Here is a 23,140-nt window from a genome sequence, read left to right as displayed (position 1 = left end):
TCTCACTGCCATCTCCAGGACTTCTCCTGTGCTGCACCCATACCGTGTAATGCTCTACCCTCTCACTGCCATCTCCAGGACTTCTCCTGTGCTGCACCCATACCGAGTAATGCTCTACCTTCTCACTGCCATCTCCAGGACCTCTCCTGTGCTGCACCCATACCGTGTAATGCTCTACCTTCTCACTGCCATCTCCAGGACCTCTCCTGTGCTGCACCCATACCGAGTAATGCTCTACCTTCTCACTGCCATCTCCAGGACCTCTCCTGTGCTGCACCCATACCGAGTAATGCTCTACCCTCTCACTGCCATCTCCAGGACCTCTCCTGTGCTGCACCCATACCATGTAATGCTCTACCTTCTCACTGCCATCTCCAGGACCTCTCCTGTGCTGCACCCATACCGTGTAATGCTCTACCCTCTCACTGCCATCTCCAGGACCTCTCCTGTGCTGCACCCATACCATGTAATGCTCTACCTTCTCACTGCCATCTCCAGGACCTCTTCTGTGCTGCACCCATACCGAGTAATGCTCTACCTTCTCACTGCCATCTCCAGGACCTCTCCTGTGCTGCACCCATACCGTGTAATGCTCTACCTTCTCACTGCCATCTCCAGGACCTCTCCTGTGCTGCACCCATACCGTGTAATGCTCTACCTTCTCACTGCCATCTCCAGGACCTCTCCTGTGCTGCACCCATACCGTGTAATGCTCTACCCTCTCACTGCCATCTCCAGGACCTCTCCTGTGCTGCACCCATACCATGTAATGCTCTACCTTCTCACTGCCATCTCCAGGACCTCTCCTGTGCTGCACCCATACCGTGTAATGCTCTACCTTCTCACTGCCATCTCCAGGACCTCTCCTGTGCTGCACCCATACCGAGTAATGCTCTACCCTCTCACTGCCATCTCCAGGACCTCTCCTGTGCTGCACCCATACCATGTAATGCTCTACCTTCTCACTGCCATCTCCAGGTCCTCTCCTGTGCTGCACCCATACCATGTAATGCTCTACCTTCTCACTGCCATCTCCAGGACCTCTCCTGTGCTGCACCCATACCATGTAATGCTCTACCTTCTCACTGCCATCTCCAGGACCTCTCCTGTGCTGCACCCATGCCGTGTAATGCTCTACCTTCTCACTGCCATCTCCAGGACCTCTCCTGTGCTGCACCCATACAGTATAATGTTCTACCTTCTCACTGCCATCTCCAGGACCTCTCCTGTGCTGCACCCATACCGTATAATGCTCTACCTTCTCACTGCCATCTCCAGGACCTCTCCTGTGCTGCACCCATACCGTATAATGCTCTACCTTCTCACTGCCATCTCCAGGACCTCTCCTGTGCTGCACCCATACCATGTAATGCTCTACCTTCTCACTGCCATCTCCAGGACCTCTCCTGTGCTGCACCCATACCGTGTAATGCTCTACCTTCTCACTGCCATCTCCAGGACTTCTCCTGTGCTGCACCCATACCGAGTAATGCTCTACCTTCTCACTGCCATCTCCAGGACCTCTCCTGTGCTGCACCCATACAGTATAATGCTCTACCTTCTCACTGCCATCTCCAGGACCTCTCCTGTGCTGCACCCATACCGTGTAATGCTCTACCTTCTCACTGCCATCTCCAGGACCTCTCCTGTGCTGCACCCATACCGAGTAATGCTCTACCTTCTCACTGCCATCTCCAGGACCTCTCCTCTGCTGCACCCATGCCGTGTAATGCTCTACCTTTTCACTGCCATCTCCAGGACCTCTCCTGTGCTGCACCCATACCGTATAATGCTCTACCTTCTCACTGCCATCTCCAGGACTTCTCCTGTGCTGCACCCATACCGTGTAATGCTCTACCTTCTCACTGCCATCTCCAGGACCTCTCCTGTGCTGCACCCATACAGTATAATGCTCTACCTTCTCACTGCCATCTCCAGGACCTCTCCTGTGCTGCACCCATACCGAGTAATGCTCTACCTTCTCACTGCCATCTCCAGGACCTCTCCTGTGCTGCACCCATACCGTGTAATGCTCTACCTTCTCACTGCCATCTCCAGGACCTCTCCTGTGCTGCACCCATACCGTGTAATGCTCTACCCTCTCACTGCCATCTCCAGGACCTCTCCTGTGCTGCACCCATACCGTGTAATGCTCTACCTTCTCACTGCCATCTCCAGGACCTCTCCTGTGCTGCACCCATACCGTGTAATGCTCTACCTTCTCCTATCACACCCTCTCACTGCCATCTCCAGGACCTCTCCTGTGCTGCACCCATACCGTGTAATGCTCTACCTTCTCACTGCCATCTCCAGGACCTCTCCTGTGCTGCACCCATACCGTGTAATGCTCTACCCTCTCACTGCCATCTCCAGGACCTCTCCTGTGCTGCACCCATACCGTGTAATGCTCTACCTTCTCACTGCCATCTCCAGGACCTCTCCTGTGCTGCACCCATACCGTGTAATGCTCTACCCTCTCACTGCCATCTCCAGGACCTCTCCTGTGCTGCACCCATACCGAGTAATGCTCTACCTTCTCACTGCCATCTCCAGGACCTCTCCTGTGCTGCACCCATACCGTTTAATGCTCTACCTTCTCACTGCCATCTCCAGGACCTCTCCTGTGCTGCACCCATACAGTATAATGCTCTACCTTCTCACTGCCATCTCCAGGTCCTCTCCTGTGCTGCACCCATACCGTGTAATGCTCTACCCTCTCACTGCCATCTCCAGGACCTCACCTGTGCTGCACCCATACCGAGTAATGCTCTACCTTCTCACTGCCATCTCCAGGTCCTCTCCTGTGCTGCACCCATACCGAGTAATGCTCTACCTTCTCACTGCCATCTCCAGGACCTCTCATGTGCTGCACCCATACCGTGTAATGCTCTACCTTCTCACTGCCATCTCCAGGACCTCTCATGTGCTGCACCCATACCGTGTAATGCTCTACCTTCTCACTGCCATCTCCAGGACCTCTCCTGTGCTGCACCCATACCGTGTAATGCTCTACCTTCTCACTGCCATCTCCAGGACCTCTCCTGTGCTGCACCCATACCGTGTAATGCTCTACCCTCTCACTGCCATCTCCAGGACCTCTCATGTGCTGCACCCATACCGTGTAATGCTCTACCTTCTCACTGCCATCTCCAGGACCTCTCCTGTGCTGCACCCATACCGTGTAATGCTCTACCTTCTCACTGCCATCTCCAGGACTTCTCCTGTGCTGCACCCATACCGTGTAATGCTCTACCCTCTCACTGCCATCTCCAGGACTTCTCCTGTGCTGCACCCATACCGAGTAATGCTCTACCTTCTCACTGCCATCTCCAGGACCTCTCCTGTGCTGCACCCATACCGTGTAATGCTCTACCTTCTCACTGCCATCTCCAGGACCTCTCCTGTGCTGCACCCATACCGAGTAATGCTCTACCTTCTCACTGCCATCTCCAGGACCTCTCCTGTGCTGCACCCATACCGAGTAATGCTCTACCCTCTCACTGCCATCTCCAGGACCTCTCCTGTGCTGCACCCATACCATGTAATGCTCTACCTTCTCACTGCCATCTCCAGGACCTCTCCTGTGCTGCACCCATACCGTGTAATGCTCTACCCTCTCACTGCCATCTCCAGGACCTCTCCTGTGCTGCACCCATACCATGTAATGCTCTACCTTCTCACTGCCATCTCCAGGACCTCTTCTGTGCTGCACCCATACCGAGTAATGCTCTACCTTCTCACTGCCATCTCCAGGACCTCTCCTGTGCTGCACCCATACCGTGTAATGCTCTACCTTCTCACTGCCATCTCCAGGACCTCTCCTGTGCTGCACCCATACCGTGTAATGCTCTACCTTCTCACTGCCATCTCCAGGACCTCTCCTGTGCTGCACCCATACCGTGTAATGCTCTACCTTCCCATCATCCTTCCCTCTCTCAGCCTAACTTACACAATTGTATATCAGTGATTTGAGGCGACGGACACTTTAAAGTTCTGGGCCTGACACGGACTTGTCCTCGGCTTCTTGAAGACTTTTCTTTGTAGTTTACAAAACAGACATTAAGAAACTGCAAGATGGTTCATAAAAAGTAATATACAAACACCATCTGGCCGCCGTGACTGCTGCAATAACCGCGGCCGCAGGAGGGAGAAGCCCCGTAATTTAATAGACACCGCACCTGACAGGACTGCATGAAAGCCTTCAGATCCAGCAACGTTTAGCACCATGAGCCTCGGGGCCGTTATACATTGCAGCCTCCGGAGCAGTCATTCAGTTCTGCTCAGTGACACATTACGCTTCTATAGGCGACTCCCCGCACGTCACTGAGTGACTCTGCTTTAGTTATTCTGTATTTCTCCAGTCACATCACAATCTGTCACTTTGACTCTCAGCCGCGTCCTGCTGTGCTGCATTCTGGGCCATGTAGAGCAGCCATGCACAGCATTGTGGGACCTTGGCAGAGGCAGCTCTAGAACAGTAGATGCAGCTCTGGATGTGACTGGAGTATAAGTCAGGATGTAAAGTGACACTTCTGACCGTTAAGCGGATATTGTCTGGGGGTGTTGGGGCTGGAGCGAGGAGATGAGGGCTTGTCTTATGGCAGGATATAAAGCGGAGGCTTCCTCAGAAGTAGTATCGATGCTGCAGTAAAACAATGAAGTAATCCGTAGATTGGCAGCTCTTCAGCATAATGCAGCGCGACTATGCGCTGCCGCTCTCTTCCAGCAGGTGGCAGTCTTCCTCCATGTTCTATCCACACCGACGAGATCACATTCCGATCACAGTTATTAAATATTAGCGCAGGATTGTGTGTCGGCTGGCGGCACGCGGTGAGCGCCATTGATGTCAGTAATCTGAACATTTAATCAATTAAATGTTTCACAGAGATTGAATTTCAGTGGAAGATGAAACCGGGGCGCGGGCGATCCTGTTACAGAGCGACGCATAAACTAATGCATCACCGCACCTCCGGAGGCCGGCGAGGCTACAGATCCGCCATGACAGACCGTGGTCACACAGAGGAGAAGCCGCCACGGGCCACAGGTCACAGGCTGCACTTATACCAGCCGCCGCCACGGCCTTCGATGAAATCTCGGGGGCGCGTTTACTAAATCCCGAGATACAGATCGACGGTGACAAGGCAGATGTGCCAAATCCATCACCGTGGTGCATGCTATGGCGCAGAGCTGACGCCTCTTAGGTGCATCGGAGACTCTTTCCTTCCCTCCTCTTAGGTAATACACTTACGGCGCGGCAGTAATAAACCCGGAGCGTGTCACGTTTTGGAACGGTGCACCTGAGAAGTGTTGGCCGGGAGCAAACATCTGTTCTTTTTGCCATAAATCAATAATAAAATTTGTCTAAATTCCTTTGCGCGCGACGACTGTACGAAGTCTGTCAGCAGGACTTCATGCAGCTTCTTTTTTGCTCACATACTGCAAACAGACGCTAAGCCCCGGAGTATCCGCAGCGCAGACGTCATCTGTGTGCAGCAAAGACAATGACCCCCAGCGAGTCCTCCTCGCGGCTCATCTAAAGCTGCAATACACTGACCACAACCGTGAGAGGTAAGTCGCTGCCCCGAAACCTCTGCAGAGCACTCAGAGCCTGCGGACACCGAACCTCCTGCTTCTGCAGAGTCTGCGCCATTCCTTCACCTAGCTGCTGAATAAATCTGTCAGAGCTCTCTCTGTTACTGGCGTCTCTCTCCGTGCTCTCCCTCTCAGTGTTGGGGCTCATGCACACGGCCATGTGTGCCCCGTGCCCGTATTGCGGTCCGCATACACCAGTCCGCAATATGTGGGCACTGACCCTGTGCACTCCAAAAATAATAATAATAATAGAACAAGTGTCAGTCTGGACCATCTCTTGAATGGGTCCGCATCCAAACGGTGCCGTGCATTGCAGTCCACAGTACGGGCATTTATGTTCGTGTGCATTAACCCTTAGAGACAGCAGCATGAAGGAGACTGCATACAACAGATCAGAGAGTGTAGCGGGGAAAGCATCCAAGGAGGACAGCTTGCACAGGTTGTAACAGAGAGGAAAGCACACACAAGGCAGTCTGCACAAGAAGAATCCCCCAGACCAGTGATGGTAACCCTTTTACAGACCGAGTGCCCAAACTGCAACCCAAAACCCATGTATTTATCGCATAGTGCCAACACGGCAATGTAACCTGAACTATATCATTTAGCTACGATAGCCTGTCTGCATTCAATGCGATGCCGGTGCTGTTGATAGCACGTCCTGTGCAGATGAATGGCAGGAAAAGGCCAAGGCGTGTTGGCACAACATAGACTTTTTCCAGGGTGCAGGTGCCAGAGAGGTCTCCGAGTGCCACCACTGGTACCCGTGCCATAGGTTCACCACCACTGCCCTAGGCTGTATACGAGCGTAGAGAGAAAGCAGAGGCCCACGGCAGACTGTACAGGGGGAGGAAGAGAGGCTACATAGTCCTCAGCATCAGTGACCAAAAGAGAGGAGATCCATCATGAGCTGTAGAAGGAAAAAGAATCAGTTCAGGAATTCAGCTGTGCTGAAAGATGAAAGCTAGAGAAGGCAGTAGAATCCTGGGCACACCAACTTCACATCCAGCATGTATTACTGGGGGGACACACAGACCTCACATCCAGCGTGTATTACTGGGGGGACACACAGACTTCACATCCAGCATGTATTACTGGGGGGGACACACAGACCTCACATCCAGCGTGTATTACTGGGGGGGACACACAGACCTCACATCCAGCGTGTATTACTGGGGGGGACACACAGACCTCACATCCAGCATGTATTACTGGGGGGGACACACAGACCTCACATCCAGCATGTATTACTGGGGGGGACACACAGACCTCCCATCCGGCATGTATTACTGGGGGGGGGGACACACAGACCTCCCATCCAGCATGTATTACTGGAGGACCTAGACCTCACATCCAGCATGTATTACTGGGGGACACACAGACCTCCCATCCAGCATGTATTACTGGGGGACACACAGACCTCCCATCCAGCATGTATTACTGGGGGACACACAGACCTCCCATCCAGCATGTATTACTGGGGGACACACAGACCTCCCATCCAGCATGTATTACTGGGGGACACACAGACCTCCCATCCAGCATGTATTACTGGGGGACACACAGACCTCCCATCCAGCATGTATTACTGGGGGACACACAGACCTCCCATCCAGCATGTATTACTGGGGGACACGCCCACATGAGAAAAGTATGAACCTAGGAACAGGCTGTAAATTGTCAGAGGAAGTAAAAATGAATGATGGAACTTTGATGGACCCTTTAATATGAAAATATTTTCCAAAACTTTAACATGTTTGGTCCTTGTATGCTCTGAAGAATCCATAGCCTTTCCTAGATCGTGTTTCCACCCTGACTGATGAAGAGCTGTGTGTGCTGGGTCTCTATCAGCTCAAAATTCATTGGGCTCTGGTAGCGAATTGTGTGTCTGCGCAGGTGTGTGGACGGTGTGGAGTGTTGCTGTATATATGGTCTTTACAACCTGACTGGAAGGTGAGTGCGAGATTCAGAGAGCGGAAATAGATTATCCCCATTCAGCTGCAGCGACATCACATGCTGGGAATCTGACTGTAATAAAACTCTATCGTACTGATATAACCTCCAGAGACACTACATCATGTGTAGGGCTGCAGTAAACCATTATTTCTGTAATCGAGTATTCTATCGATTATTTTTTACGATTCATCGAGTAATCTAATAAGAAAAAAATTATAATTAATAGACTGTTTTCCTTTATAAAAACTCATCAGACCCCCTGCCATTAGTCCCCAACAGCCTTCGTTCCCCACTGTGCGATCAGCTCTCCTTCACCCCAGTGCCATCAGCTCTCCTTCACCCCAGTGCCATCAGCTCTCCCTCACCCCAGTGCCATCAGCTCTCCCTCACCCCAGTGCCATCAGCTCTCCTTCACCCCAGTGCCATCAGCTCTCCTTCACCCCAGTGCCATCAGCTCTCCCTCACCCCAGTGCCATCAGCTCTCCCTCACCCCAGTGCCATCAGCTCTCCCTCACCCCAGTGCCATCAGCTCTCCCTCACCCCAGTGCCATCAGCTCTCCCTCACCCCAGTGCCATCAGCTCTCCCTCACCCCAGTGCCATCAGCTCTCCCTCACCCCAGTGCCATCAGCTCTCCCTCACCCCAGTGCCATCAGCTCTCCCTCACCCCAGTGCCATCAGCTCTCCCTCACCCCAGCTTTACTCCCCCATTGTGCCATCAGCTTTACTCCCCCATTGTGCCATCAGCTTTACTCCCCCATTGTGCCATCAGCTTTACTCCCCCATTGTGCCATCAGCTTTACTCCCCCATTGTGCCATCAGCTTTACTCCCCCATTGTGCCATCAGCTTTACTCCCCCATTGTGCCATCAGCTTTACTCCCCCATTGTGCCATCAGCTTTACTCCCCCATTGTGCCATCAGCTTTACTCCCCCATTGTGCCATCAGCTTTACTCCCCCATTGTGCCATCAGCTTTACTCCCCCATTGTGCCATCAGCTTTACTCCCCCATTGTGCCATCAGCTTTACTCCCCCATTGTGCCATCAGCTTTACTCCCCCATTGTGCCATCAGCTTTACTCCCCCATTGTGCCATCAGCTTTACTCCCCCATTGTGCCATCAGCTTTACTCCCCCATTGTGCCATCAGCTTTACTCCCCCATTGTGCCATCAGCTCTGCTGCCCTGCTCCTCCTGACACCCGGATTGCACAGAGTCATTGGTTACTATAACGCTGTGCACTCCAGGCGCCCGGCCTTAGTTGCGCCCCCACCCCCTCGGTTTCACTAACTTACCTTTCCAGCAGGGGCGCTGCCGATACTCCATCGTTCCGTGCTGCTCTGCGCCTGACGTCACACAGTGCGTCAGGTCACGGCGTGCGTACGTCAGAGCAGCGCGGGACCATGGACGTGCTGTGAAGTGTCCGGAGGCCCCCTGCTGGAAAGGGAGACCACGGAGCGGGAGTAATAGCAAGCGCTTCACTCCCGCTCCGTGGTCACATGACACAAACGAATCTTCTATGCAAAAAGTTTGCATTGAGGATTTTTTGGTGTTGAATTACTCTATTTAATCGAGTAATCGTTTCAGCCCTAATCATGTGACTGATATCAGCCGCTCCAGCGCTGATATAACCTCCAGAGACAGAGGTACAGACGGACGATACTGGGGCTGCTGTCAGAGAGCACCATCTTGCACACTTCCCTCTGCACCGACTCCTCTCTCGGCTGTATGATATAAAGCTCAGGTCTTCTGTTCAGACCCAGACTGCATTTTGCTGTTATTAGTTGACAGGACATGGACAATGGTCGTCTAAGCTCCACAAACATATTTACTAGGAATGGTCGTCTGGAGCGGCTGCGCAGCTACGTAGGCAAACAGCAGCCGCTCCGCCAGACATTGTGTCCATAATCCTGACTACATGACCACAGAGCAGGGTGGCTTGTGTCTGGAGATCCCAGTATTAATGCATTACAAGGTAACAGTGTCCACCGCAAGGCCGAGCAAGGGCACGTGACCACCACGCCGCAAGATCCCGGCCTGCCCCAGGGCACGCGACCACCACGCCGCAAGATCCCGGCCTGCCCCAGGGCATGCGACCACTGCATCAAAACCCTCAGGCTACCTGCACACGGGGGCGTTTCCACATCTGCTACTTGTAGATTATGATGAGGTTTTGCCCTAATCACCAGGAGGAGCCATACTATGTAAGTAACTGAACACCAGGGGGCGCCATACTATGTAAGTAACTGAACACCAGGGGGCGCCATACTATGTAAGTAACTGAACACCAGGGGGCGCCATACTATGTAAGTAACTGAACACCAGGGGGCGCCATACTATGTAAGTAACTGAACACCAGGGGGCGCCATACTATGTAAGTAACTGAACACCAGGGGGCGCCATACTATGTAAGTAACTGAACACCAGGGGGCGCCATACTATGTAAGTAACTGAACACCAGGGGGCGCCATACTATGTAAGTAACTGAACACCAGGGGGAGCCATACTATGTAAGTAACTGAACACTAGGGGGCGCCATACTATGTAAGTAACTGATCACCAGGGGGAGCCATACTATGCAAGTACCTGAACATCAGGTGGAGCCATACTATGCAAGTAACTGAACACCAGGTGGAGCCATACTATGCAAGTAACTGAACACTAGGGGGAGCCATACTATGCAAGTAACTGAACACCAGGTGGAGCCATACTATGTAAGTAACTGAACATCAGGTGGAGCCATACTATGTAAGTAACTGAACATCAGGGGGCGCCATACTATGTAAGTAACTGAACATCAGGTGGAGTCATACTATGCAAGTAACTGAACACCAGGTGGAGCCGTACTATGTAAGTAACTGAACACCAGGGGGAGCCATGCTATGTAAGTAACTGAACATCAGGTGGAGTCATACTATGCAAGTAACTGAACACTAGGGGGCGCCATACTATGTAAGTAACTGAACACCAGGTGGAGCCATACTATGTAAGTAACTGAACACCAGGGGGCGCCATACTATGTAAGTAACTGAACACTAGGGGGAGCCATACTATGTAAGTAACTGAACACCAGGTGGAGCCATACTATGTAAGTAACTGAACACCAGGTGGAGTCATACTATGCAAGTAACTGAACACCAGGTGGAGCCATACTATGTAAGTAACTGAACACCAGGGGGCGCCATACTATGTAAGTAACTGAACACTAGGGGGAGCCATACTATGTAAGTAACTGAACACTAGGGGGCGCCATACTATGTAAGTAACTGAACACCAGGTGGAGCCATACTATGTAAGTAACTGAACACCAGGGGGCGCCATACTATGTAAGTAACTGAACATCAGGGGGCGCCATACTATGCAAGTAACTGAACACCAGGTGGAGTCATACTATGCAAGTAACTGAACATCAGGTGGAGTCATACTATGTAAGTAAATGAATGCCTGCCCCCCCCCCCCCCACTTGTGCTTGGTGGCGCCCGCTCTCCCTGTTGCGCTCAGTATTTGCGTTGCTATCATCTCGACATCAGACTGTTGCTCTATCACACAGGTATCTCAGCTCCTGACGTCAGTCGAGGAATCAGACAAAACACAGGGCGCGTCCTGTCCCTCTCAATATTTGCAGAGTCGGCTGCCGGTATCTGGAGCTTCCAGGGACACAGGACCTCTTAAAGGGACACTTCCCCTTGGATATCGGCAGCTCTACAGTCACCCCCAGCTTTTCTGCCATTTATGTGCATTTTTAGTTAGTTTCTACTGGCCAGATGGAAACTGTCAACAAGCAGGTTAGCTGCAGAAGTGTTGGGGCCCGTTCACACGAGCGAGTTTTCCTCGCGGGTGCGATAAGTGACGTGAATGCATAGCACCCGCACTGAACCCTGACCCATTCATTTCAATGGGTCTGTGTAAAGGAGCGGGTTTTTTTTTCCACGCATCAATTCTGCGTTGCGTGAAAATCACAGCATGTTCTAGATTATGCGTTTTTCACGCAGCCCTGGCCCCATAGAAGTGAACGGGGCTGCGTGAAAATCGCATCTGCAAGCAAGTGTGGATGCGATGCGTTTTTCACTGATGGTTGCTAAAAGATGTTGTTTGTAAACCTTCAGTTTTTGCACCCGCGCGGAAAAACGCATCAAAACGCATGGCACCCGCGCGGAAAAAACTGAACGCAAAACTGACTGAACTTGCTTGCAAAATGGTGCGAGTTTTACTGAAAGCATCCGGAGCCAATCCGCCACGCTCGTGTGAAAGAGGCCTTACAGTATTAGGCCTCACGCACACGACGGTTGGACTGATCCACATCCGAGCCGCAGTATTTGGGGCTTGGATGCGGACCCATTCACTTCAATGGGACCGCAAAAGATGCGGACAGCACTCCCGTGTGCAACCGCATCCGTTGCTCCGTTCCGCAAAAGAAATATAACCTGTCCTAATCTTGTCCGTTTTGCGGACAAGAATAGGCAGTTATATTAATGGCTGTCCGCTCCGGTCTGCAAATTGCGGAACGCCACACGGACGCCAACCATGGTTTGCGGATCGCAAAACACACAACGGTTGTGTGCATGTAGCCTTATGTTTCACCTTCAGATCTGCTGCGTCCATCACATTCCTTGCACCTAGTGGCATGAGAGTCCACGCGTGGCCAAAAGTGTCCGCCACATCGTAAGAGCAAAGTACAGCCATCCACGCCTGCACCGATACATTGTAACAAATGGGAGAAAGATTAGGTGTGTACAGGGTTTTCCGGGATATAAATGATACATGCTGCCTTTCACTGACAGCAAGCAGGTATCTTGGAAATGGTAAAGAATGGAAACGTCTGTTAGAAGTTGAGGAGGTTTCGGCACCTCTGACCTGGAGACAGTCATGAGAAGGTGACAGCCACCCATACAATGTGACACCTGCACCGCAACCCCATGACCTCCGCTAATGACCGCCATTACAGTGACTAGAGACGCTCCCCCAGCTGTGCAGTCACATCTCCTGCCCCCCTATTGCTGTAGACCCTGTTATTCATGAACCAGGTGGCTCAGGATGAACAGAGCTATAGATGCAGAAAGTGACAGTCACTATTGGCAGCCATCAGGGGTTGTACAACAGAATCGTTTCTTATGTTCATGAACCTGAAGGATCAGGATGAACAGAGCTACAGATCCCTGCAAGAGAACAACAGGTGCTGAATGAGAACTTCCCTTGGCAGCCATACATCTGCAGCCCGGCCTGTCCGTGAGCATGGTCCGTGTACCGCCCAGATCAGGACATGCCGTCATACATCTGCAGCCCGGCCTGTCCGTGAGCATGGTCCGTGTACCGCCCAGATCAGGACATGCCGTCATACATCTGCAGCCCGGCCTGTCCGTGAGCATGGTCCGTGTACCGCCCAGATCAGGACATGCCGTCATACATCTGCAGCCCGGCCTGTCCGTGAGCATGGTCCGTGTACCGCCCAGATCAGGACATGCCGTCATACATCTGCAGCCCGGCCTGTCCGTGAGCGTGGTCCGTGTACCGCCCAGATCAGGACATGCCGTCATACATCTGCAGCCCGGCCTGTCCGTGAGCATGGTCCGTGTACCGCCCAGATCAGGACATGCCGTCATACATCTGCAGCCCGGCCTGTCCGTGAGCATGGTCCGTGTACCGCCCAGATCAGGACATGCCGTCATACATCTGCAGCCCGGCCTGTCCGTGAGCGTGGTCCGTGTACCGCCCAGATCAGGACATGCCGTCATACATCTGCAGCCCGGCCTGTCCGTGAGCATGGTCCGTGTACCGCCCAGATCAGGACATGCCGTCATACATCTGCAGCCCGGCCTGTCCGTGAGCCTGGTCCGTGTACCGCCCAGATCGGGACATGCCGTCATACACCTGCAGCCCGGCCTGTCCGTGAGCATGGTCCGTGTACCGCCCAGATCAGGACGTGCCGTCATACAGCAGTATCTGGTATCAGTCTCTGCACACGACTCAGTGCACCCATCAAGTCAGCTCAGACAGGTCAACAATGAGGCATGAGGCACGCAGCACCACCACCCGGGGGGGTAACTCACAAACAAACCTCTCCACACACAGCAACAAGCAAAAATGTCTATTTCGGTTGCTAGGAGTGTAACCGGAGGCTCTCCAATCACAGGCCGTGACAGAGGAAGACAACAATTCCTGGCATTGACAGGCGGCGAGGCGGAGCAGCTGACGCACAGCGCGGAGCACAAGGGCCACTGAAGTGGAGAGAAGGAATGTGCCATAACCAAGGACGCCGACACAGATGGTCACTCAGGGCGTCCTGTACGGAGGGGCTGGGGGCCACTCGCCCCATCAGAACTTAAGCAGCTGGAATGTAACCTAGAGGAGGGCCGAAAACCGAGCACCCTAATAAAGCGGCGGCGCCATCTGGTCTCCGTTTCATCTTGTTAGTCCTTTCCAAATCAGGGTCAAACTCACAAAGATGGCGGAAGTCTGACATTTACCCTGCAAAACAAAGGGTTTCATGACAGGCTGCACTCCTACTGCATCCACCTAGTAATTACCCCTCTATGTATTAGGTCTACATTGTCATTACCCCTCTATGTATTATGTCTACATTGTCATTACCCCGTCTACTGATGCCTTTCAGCAACCCCCGACAACGGACGGCCAGGGCAACCCCGACAACACACCGCCAGGGCAACCCCGACAACACACCGCCAGGGCAACCCCGACAACACACCGCGCGCCCCGGACCTCATAAAAGTGAATTGTCTTCAGTGGCAACAAGAAGCAGAATTGTAACAAAGAAACCAACGAAACATCGGCGTCCGGACGACGTCCTGCGGTACCGGGACTCATCAGATAGGGTCCACACACAGCGCTGTAGGGTCATTGTCAATGCTAGAAGTGGATTCAAAAGAAACATGAAACTAAGGGCTCGTGCACACGCCCGTTGTACAGCCATGCCCATATAGCGGCACACAAAAAGCGGGTCCCTAATATGTGGGCACCGGTCGTGTGCTCACCGCATCACGGATGCAGACCCATTCACTTAAATAGGTCTATAATCCAGAAGGTCGGTGCGGAACAGAGAGCCGCCATGGGGTTTCTGCCCGTGCCTCCGTGGTGCGGACGGATCACGGACCCATTTAAGTTGAATGGGTCTGGATTGGCGCTGAGAGAACTTCTTAGATAACCCAAACCTTGTACGTCGAACGGATGGTGCCCGTGCATTGGGTACAGTATATTGCAGCCCCCAATGCACGGAACAACGGAAGTTTGAATGAGGTGCTGGGAGAGGAAGATGAAGGAGAAGACTGCAGAGCAGGATGGATGCCGGGCGCCAGACCACAAGAGAATGAACCCTGCGGCCGCCGACAACTGACACCGCAAAACAAACAGATCCCATAGATCACACACTGCGGGAGAGCAGATCCAGACAGCAACCCACTCTGTGTACAAGAAAGGAGAGCCAAGATACAGGGGGAACTCACCTAACAGCAGCGTATGCAAGAACTCCGCAGATTACAGAGAGAATCATACATTACGTATCCTGTACTAGTCCCGAGTTACATCCTGTATTATACTCCAGAGCTGCACTCACTATTCTGCTGGTGCAGTCACTGTGCACATACATTACTTATCCTGTACTGATCCTGAGTTACATCCTGTATTATACTCCAGAGCTGCACTCACTATTCTGCTGGTGCAGTCACTGTGCACATACATTACTTATCCTGTACTAGTCCTGAGTTACATCCTGTAGTATACTCCAGAGCTGCACTCACTATTCTGCTGGTGCAGTCACTGTGTACATACATTACTTATTCTGTACTGATCCTGAGTTACATCCTGTATTATACTCCAGAGCTGCACTCACTATTCTGCTGGTGCAGTCACTGTGTACATACATTACTGATCCTGAGTTACATCCTGTATTATACTCCAGAGCTGCACTCACTATTCTGCAGAAGCGCAGGGCATTTCATGATGCTGTGTGCCTCTGCCTGACATTTCTGTAACGGAATTATCCTGACAGCTTCATGTCAGTGTGATGCTGTAGAAGTAAGGTCAGGCAGTAGTCTAGAGCGCACGATCCCTCTCGCACACGGAGCACGATTCCCGCAGGAGACACGCTCGTGTGAAAGAGCCCTTGTGCAGACAGTGAACCAGCAGGGAATGCTGGGATAACTGCAAGAGGTCTCTGAGCAGAATGTAAGATCGCGTTTCTGGCCTCCAGGGCCATGAGGCAGAAGGCGCTCGCACAATCATAGAATAACTTGCATTAGGTTTGTTACAATGTGTCAGTCTGTGGTCGAGGACTCAGGATCTATTCCCCCCCCCCCCAGCAGAGCGCGTCCTGAGCGCCTCCACGTTCTCCGCAGCAGTCGGCCGTGGGATGTTTGCTCCTCAGTGCAGTGGGGGGGGACATTCGGAATCTGCATCACTATGTACTTACCTGTCAGGGTCATTAACATTCCACAACACGTACGGACGTTTCGCCAAATACTAATTAGCAAAGCCATTACCGGCCAAATAAAACAGCAGAAAAGCGCCAAGGGAGAACAGCCTGTACCCGGAGGTGGGGGCGAGAGGGCCAGCTCCGCTGTACCTGCCAGGCTGCCCTGTAACCGAGACATACCGACCCCCATTATATATGGGGTAACGCTCCCTAGTGTACAAGCCCAGCCGCCCTATAACTGAGACATACCGACCTCCCATTATATATGGGGTAACGCCCCCTAGTGTACAAGCCCAGCCGCCCTATAACTGAGACATACCGACCTCCCATTATATATGGGGTAACGCCCCCTAGTGTACAAGCCCAGCCGCCCCATAACTGAGACATACCGACCCCCCATTATATATGGGGTAACGCCCCCTAGTGTACAACCTGCAGCGGCCCTCTGAGACATACCGACCCCCATTATATATGGTGTAACGCCCCCTAGTGTACAAGCCCAGCCGCCCTATAACTGAGACATACCGACCCCCCATTATATATGGGGTAACGCCCCCTAGTGTACAAGCCCAGCCGCCCTATAACTGAGACATACCGACCCCCCATTATATATGGGGTAACGCCCCCTAGTGTACAAGCCCATCCACCCTATAACTGAGACATACCGACCCCCCATTATATATGGGGTAACGCCCCCTAGTGTACAAGCCCAGCCGCCCTATAACTGAGACATACCGACCCCCCATTATATATGGGGTAACGCCCCCTAGTGTACAACCTGCAGCGGCCCTCTGAGACATACCGACCCCCCATTATATATGGTGTAACGCCCCCTAGTGTACAAGCCCAGCCGCCCTATAACTGAGACATACCGACCCCCCATTATATATGGGGTAACGCCCCCTAGTGTACAAGCCCAGCCGCCCTATAACTGAGACATACCGACCCCCCATTATATATGGGGTAACGCCCCCTAGTGTACAAGCCCATCCACCCTATAACTGAGACATACCGACCCCCCATTATATATGGGGTAACGCCCCCTAGTGTACAAGCCCAGCCGCCCTATAACTGAGACATACCGACCTCCCATTATATATGGGGTAACGCCCCCTAGTGTACAAGCCCAGCCGCCCTATAACTGAGACATACCGACCCCCCATTATATATGGGGTAACGCCCCCTAGTGTACAACCTGCAGCGGCCCTCTGAGACATACCGACCCTCCATTATATATGGGGTAACGTTCCCTAGTGAACAAGCCCAGCCACCCTATAACAGACATACCGACCCCCCATTATATATGGGGTAACGCCCCCTAGTGTACAAGCCCAGCCGCCCTATAACTGAGACATACCGACCCCCCATTATATATGGGGTAACGCCCCCTAGTGTACAACCTGCAGCGGCCCTCTGAGACATACCGACCCCCCATTATATATGGGGTAACGCCCCCTAGTGTACAACCTGCAGCGGCCCTCTGAGACATACCGACCCCCCATTATATATGGGGTAACGCCCCCTAGTGTACAACCTGCAGCGGCCCTCTGAGACATACCGACCTCCCATTATATATGGGGTAACGCCCCCCTAGTGTACAAGCCCAGCCGCCCTATAACAGACATACCGACCCCCCATTATATATGGTGTAACGCCCCCTAGTGTACAACCTGCAGCGGCCCTCTGAGACATACCGACCCCCCATTATATATGGGGTAACGCCCCCTAGTGTAGAACCTGCAGCAGTCCTATAACTGAAACATACCTGCGCGACACCCAGCTCCCTCTATTATATATGGAGTAACGCCATATATAAAAGGGGGGGTCGGTATGTTGGACTCGGGTATGTCTAAGTTATAGGGCGGCTGGGCTTGTACATTAGGGGGCGTTACTCCATATATAATAGAGGGAGCTGGGTGTCGCGCAGGTATGTTTCAGTTATAGGACTGCTGCAGGTTCTACACTAGGGGGCGTTACCCCATATATAATGGGGGGCCGGTATGTCTCAGAGGGCGGCTGCAGGTTGTACATTAGGGGGCGTTACCCCATATATAATGGGGGGCCGGTATGTTGACTCGGGTAACGGCCCATAATGTACAACCTGCAGCCGTCCTATAACTGAGACATACCTGACCCCGGCCCCCCATGACACATAGGATAACACCGCTGGTAGCGGTCATACTCAGCGAGGTCGCGCTCACACTCCGGGGCTATGATCGGGTCAGGTGACATCTTTGCCATTTTCCTCCAGTTAATTAGCGGGTTACTGGTTTCGTTACAGATTTTCTCTGGATCGGGGGGCTCGGGTTTTGGGGGCTGCTCATGAATTCTGTTGGTTTTCGTCTGGGATGACATCAGGGAGCAGAAGTGATCCTGCAGTGTGGCCCCACAGACCGGGCTCCTGAGTCCTCCCTGCCCATGTTGTCAGGTTTCCATTCACTGCAAGAATCAGAGCACAGACCAGTGCGGCCGGCAGCCGTGTTTTCACAAGTAGACGCTATCCCTTTAAACATGGCCGACGTTCAAACCAGATTATCTGTCTGAGCCTGAAATACTGGGGATAAAGGGACATCCCGCAGCACCGCCGCCGGCCCACAGTCATCTGCTGGTGCGGGGGTGCCCCTTGACATACCAGTCAGTGAATATGGCGGGTCCGCTGTTCAGGACCCTCATCTCTTGGTCTCTTCCTGGGGGACCCCTCCTGTCCTACCTTACAGACAACCCAGTGATATGAATGAGAACGGTGTAATGCCCTGCCCCGTCTGTGGGGGCGCTGCAGGGGAGCTGAGCACTTACTGATCGCAGTGCGGCATCATACAACCTGCGGAGGGCGCCGCTCCTGTATAGGCAGACCACCCACAGACATGTGCAGTCACCTCTCCATATACTGATCTTCTGCTTGATGTCAGTATGCAGGACTGCAGTGTAAAGTATGGAGGAGGCAGAAGAACGGAGTGCGTCTCTTACGAAGCAGTAGGTGGATTTTAGACTACCACAGACTCTAAAAGACATTGCAGCCGAGGTGGAGCCATGTCCTAATGTAGCGGAGACAGAAATCAGAGGATGCGGAGAGCGCAGGACGGCGGCGTCACCTCCCGTACACCCCGTGACTTCAGTCTGGACTGCAGCATCTCAACCAGACCTTAAAGGGACGGGAGGTGTAATCAGAGGGTCAGCTCCTCCGCAGGACATAATACAGTGACCAGGAGGTGTAATCAGAGGGTCAGCTCCTCCACAGGATATAATACTGTGACCAGGAGGTGTAATCAGAGGGTCAGCTCCTCCGCAGGATATAATACAGTGACCAGGAGGTGTAATCAGAGGGTCAGCTCCTCCGCAGGTTATAATACTGTGACCAGGAGGTGTAATCAGAGGGTCAGCTCCTCCACAGGATATAATACTGTGACCAGGAGGTGTAATCAGAGGGTCAGCTCCTCCACAGGATATAATACAGGGACCAGGAGGTGTAATCAGAGGGTCAGCTCCTCCACAGGTTATAATACAGTGACCAGGAGGTGTAATCAGAGGGTCAGCTCCTCCGCAGGATATAATACAGGGACCAGGAGGTGTAATCAGAGGGTCATCTCCTCCGCAGGATATAATACAGGGACCAGGAGGTGTAATCAGAGGGTCAGCTCCTCCGCAGGTTATAATACAGTGACCAGGAGGTGTAATCAGAGGGTCAGCTCCTCCGCGGGATATAATACAGTGACCAGGAGGTGTAATCAGAGGGTCAGCTCCTCCGCAGTATATAATACAGTGACCAGGAGGTGTAATCAGAGGGTCAGCTCCTCCGCAGGATATAATACAGTGACCAGGAGGTGTAATCAGAGGGTCAGCTCCTCCACGGGATATAATACAGTGACCAGGAGGTGTAATCAGAGGGTCAGCTCCTCCGCAGGATATAATACAGGGACCAGGAGGTGTAATCAGAGGGTCCGCTCCTCCGCAGGATATAATACAGTGACCAGGAGGTGTAAACAGAGGGTCAGCTCCTCCGCAGGATATAATACAGTGACCAGGAGGTGTAATCAGAGGGTCAGCTCCTCCGCAGGATATAATACAGTGACCAGGAGGTGTAATCAGAGGGTCAGCTCCTCCGCAGGATATAATACAGTGACCAGGAGGTGTAAACAGAGGGTCAGCTCCTCCACAGGTTATAATACAGTGACCAGGAGGTGTAATCAGAGGGTCAGCTCCTCCGCAGGTTATAATACAGTGACCAGGAGGTGTAATCAGAGGGTCAGCTCCTCCACAGGATATAATACAGTGACCAGGAGGTGTAATCAGAGGGTCAGCTCCTCCGCAGGTTATAATACAGTGACCAGGAGGTGTAATCAGAGGGTCAGCTCCTCCGCAGGTTATAATACAGGGACCAGGAGGTGTAATCAGAGGGTCAGCTCCTCCGCAGGATATAATACAGGGACCAGGAGGTGTAATCAGAGGGTCAGCTCCTCCGCAGGATATAATACAGTGACCAGGAGGTGTAATCAGAGGGTCAGCTCCTCCGCAGGATATAATACAGTGACCAGGAGGTGTAATCAGAGGGTCAGCTCCTCCGCAGGATATAATACAGTGACCAGGAGGTGTAATCAGAGGGTCAGCTCCTCCGCAGGATATAATACAGGGACCAGGAGGTGTAATCAGAGGGTCAGCTCCTCCGCAGGATATAATACAGTGACCAGGAGGTGTAAACAGAGGGTCAGCTCCTCCGCAGGATATAATACAGTGACCAGGAGGTGTAATCAGAGGGTCAGCTCCTCCGCAGGATATAATACAGTGACCAGGAGGTGTAATCAGAGGGTCAGCTCCTCCGCAGGATATAATACAGGGACCAGGAGGTGTAATCAGAGGGTCAGCTCCTCCGCAGGATATAATACAGTGACCAGGAGGTGTAATCAGAGGGTCAGCTCCTCCACAGGATATAATACAGGGACCAGGAGGTGTAATCAGAGGGTCATCTCCTCCGCAGGATATAATACAGGGACCAGGAGGTGTAATCAGAGGGTCAGCTCCTCCACAGGATATAATACAGTGACCAGGAGGTGTAATCAGAGGGTCAGCTCCTCCGCAGGATATAATACAGTGACCAGGAGGTGTAATCAGAGGGTCAGCTCCTCCGCAGGATATAATACAGTGACCAGGAGGTGTAATCAGAGGGTCAGCTCCTCCGCAGGATATAATACAGTGACCAGGAGGTGTAATCAGAGGGTCAGCTCCTCCGCAGGTTATAATACAGGGACCAGGAGGTGTAATCAGAGGGTCCGCTCCTCCGCAGTATATAATACAGTGACCAGGAGGTGTAATCAGAGGGTCAGCTCCTCCACAGCCCGGACACAGCTGCCCCCGGCTTCCATCCTGCTGAGGACCGCAGATCGCATGGCAGGAGCTGGCTCATCGGTTACCATGACAACCACACAACTCAGCCTGTACCCGGCTGCACGCTGCCCTCTCTACCCCCGGAGCCCCCCGCTTACCGTTAGCCTGCCCGGAGACGACGTGGGGCGCAGGCTGGTCACCCGTGTTCTTCCGCCGTGCCCGAACTTCTGCTAAAACTTTCCAGCCATCAGCCTGGCAGAGAAGTGCAAGTACGAGGCGCGGAATGGTACAAACTTCCCCAATAGCGACACTTTGGCGGGGTTACACTAGTGAGCCGTCCAATCACTGAGCAGGACTTCAGAGCATGAGGAATGTAAGCCAATCCGGAGCCGAGGGGCGGGACTTGTGCTTCTGACTGAACCTGAGGTGACCGAGCGGCTCAGAGTCACCGGCTCTTGTGTTATATTATATTATATTACATCACAGTCCATTATATAACACCTCCTATATTACTGTATATTATATTACACCACCTCCTATATCACTGTATTATATTACACCACCTCCTATATCACTGTATTATATTACACCACCTCCTATATCACTGTATTATATTATATTATATTACATCACAGTCCATTATATAACACCTCCTATATTACTGTATATTATATTACACCACCTCCTATATCACTGTATTATATTACACCACCTCCTATATCACTGTATTATATTACACCACCTCCTATATCACTGTATTATATTACACCACCTCCTATATCACTGTATTATATTACACCACCTCCTATATCACTGTATTATATTACACCACCTCCTATATCACTGTATTATATTACACAACCTCCTATATCACTGTATTATATTATAACACCTCCTATATCACTGTATTATATTATATTACATCACAGTCCATTATATAACACATCCTATATTACTGTATATTATAACACCTCCTATATCACTGTATAATATTATAACACCTCAGATATCACTGTATTATATTATAACACCTCAGATATCACTGTATTTATATTATAACACCTCAGATATCACTGTATTATAACACCTCCTATATCACTGTATTATATTATAACACCTCAGATATCACTGTAATATATTATAAAACCTCAGATATCATTGTATTATATTATAACACCTCAGATATCACTGTATTATATTATAACACCTCAGATATCACTGTATTATATTATAAAACCTCAGATATCACTGTATTATATTATAACACCTCAGATATCACTGTATTATATTATAACACCTCAGATATCACTGTATTATATTATAACACCTCCTATATCACTGTATTATATTATAACACCTCAGATATCACTGTATTATATTATAACACCTCAGATATCACTGTATTATATTATAACACCTCAGATATCACACAAAGTTGAATACTCTGCCGTATTATACCACGTTATAACCCTCTGGTAAGTTCTGTTTTACTCTGCTTTGCCCCGTGTTATTACGTTACGGATATTATATACTGACATATTCTCATTTTATTACCTCACTTTGTAGTATATTACCTGACATTATAATATACCTCATTACAGTAATGAAGACATAGCAGCGGTGAAGTCCAGCTTATCCAAAAGTGGTTTGCTTTATTGAATAACAAATGTGCAAATAAAATCCATACTCCCCATGAAGCGTCTACGCGTTTCGGACCTCCGTAGCTGGACTTCGCCGCTGACTTTGCTGTGTCCAGCGCCAGTCGGTGCCTCCCGGAGCGCTGTCCATTCAGGTGAGCGCAGACAAGCGACATTTGGACTGGTTTAATCCCATCACAGTAATGTTTTATTTTGGCA

At 51.5% G+C, this 23,140-nt stretch overlaps 1 protein-coding gene across 1 annotated transcript in view; it reads right to left on the bottom strand.

The window, feature by feature from the left end:
- The window catches only part of STK33 (serine/threonine kinase 33), a 52,874-nt gene extending 31,301 nt beyond the window's left edge, over positions 1-21,573 (bottom strand). Inside the window, exon 1 of the mRNA XM_040410319.1 lies at positions 21,443-21,573. The gene's annotated coding sequence lies outside the window, so the exon portion shown is untranslated. The remainder of the gene's footprint in view (positions 1-21,442) is intronic.
- Positions 21,574-23,140: the final 1,567 nt, after the last annotated feature.

This window comes from Bufo bufo, chromosome 10 (genome assembly GCF_905171765.1).
Source record: "Bufo bufo chromosome 10, aBufBuf1.1, whole genome shotgun sequence".
NCBI lineage: Eukaryota > Metazoa > Chordata > Amphibia > Anura > Bufonidae > Bufo > Bufo bufo.
The sequence above is the reverse complement of the archived record's forward strand: the minus strand, read 5'-3'. Positions and strand labels throughout refer to the sequence as shown.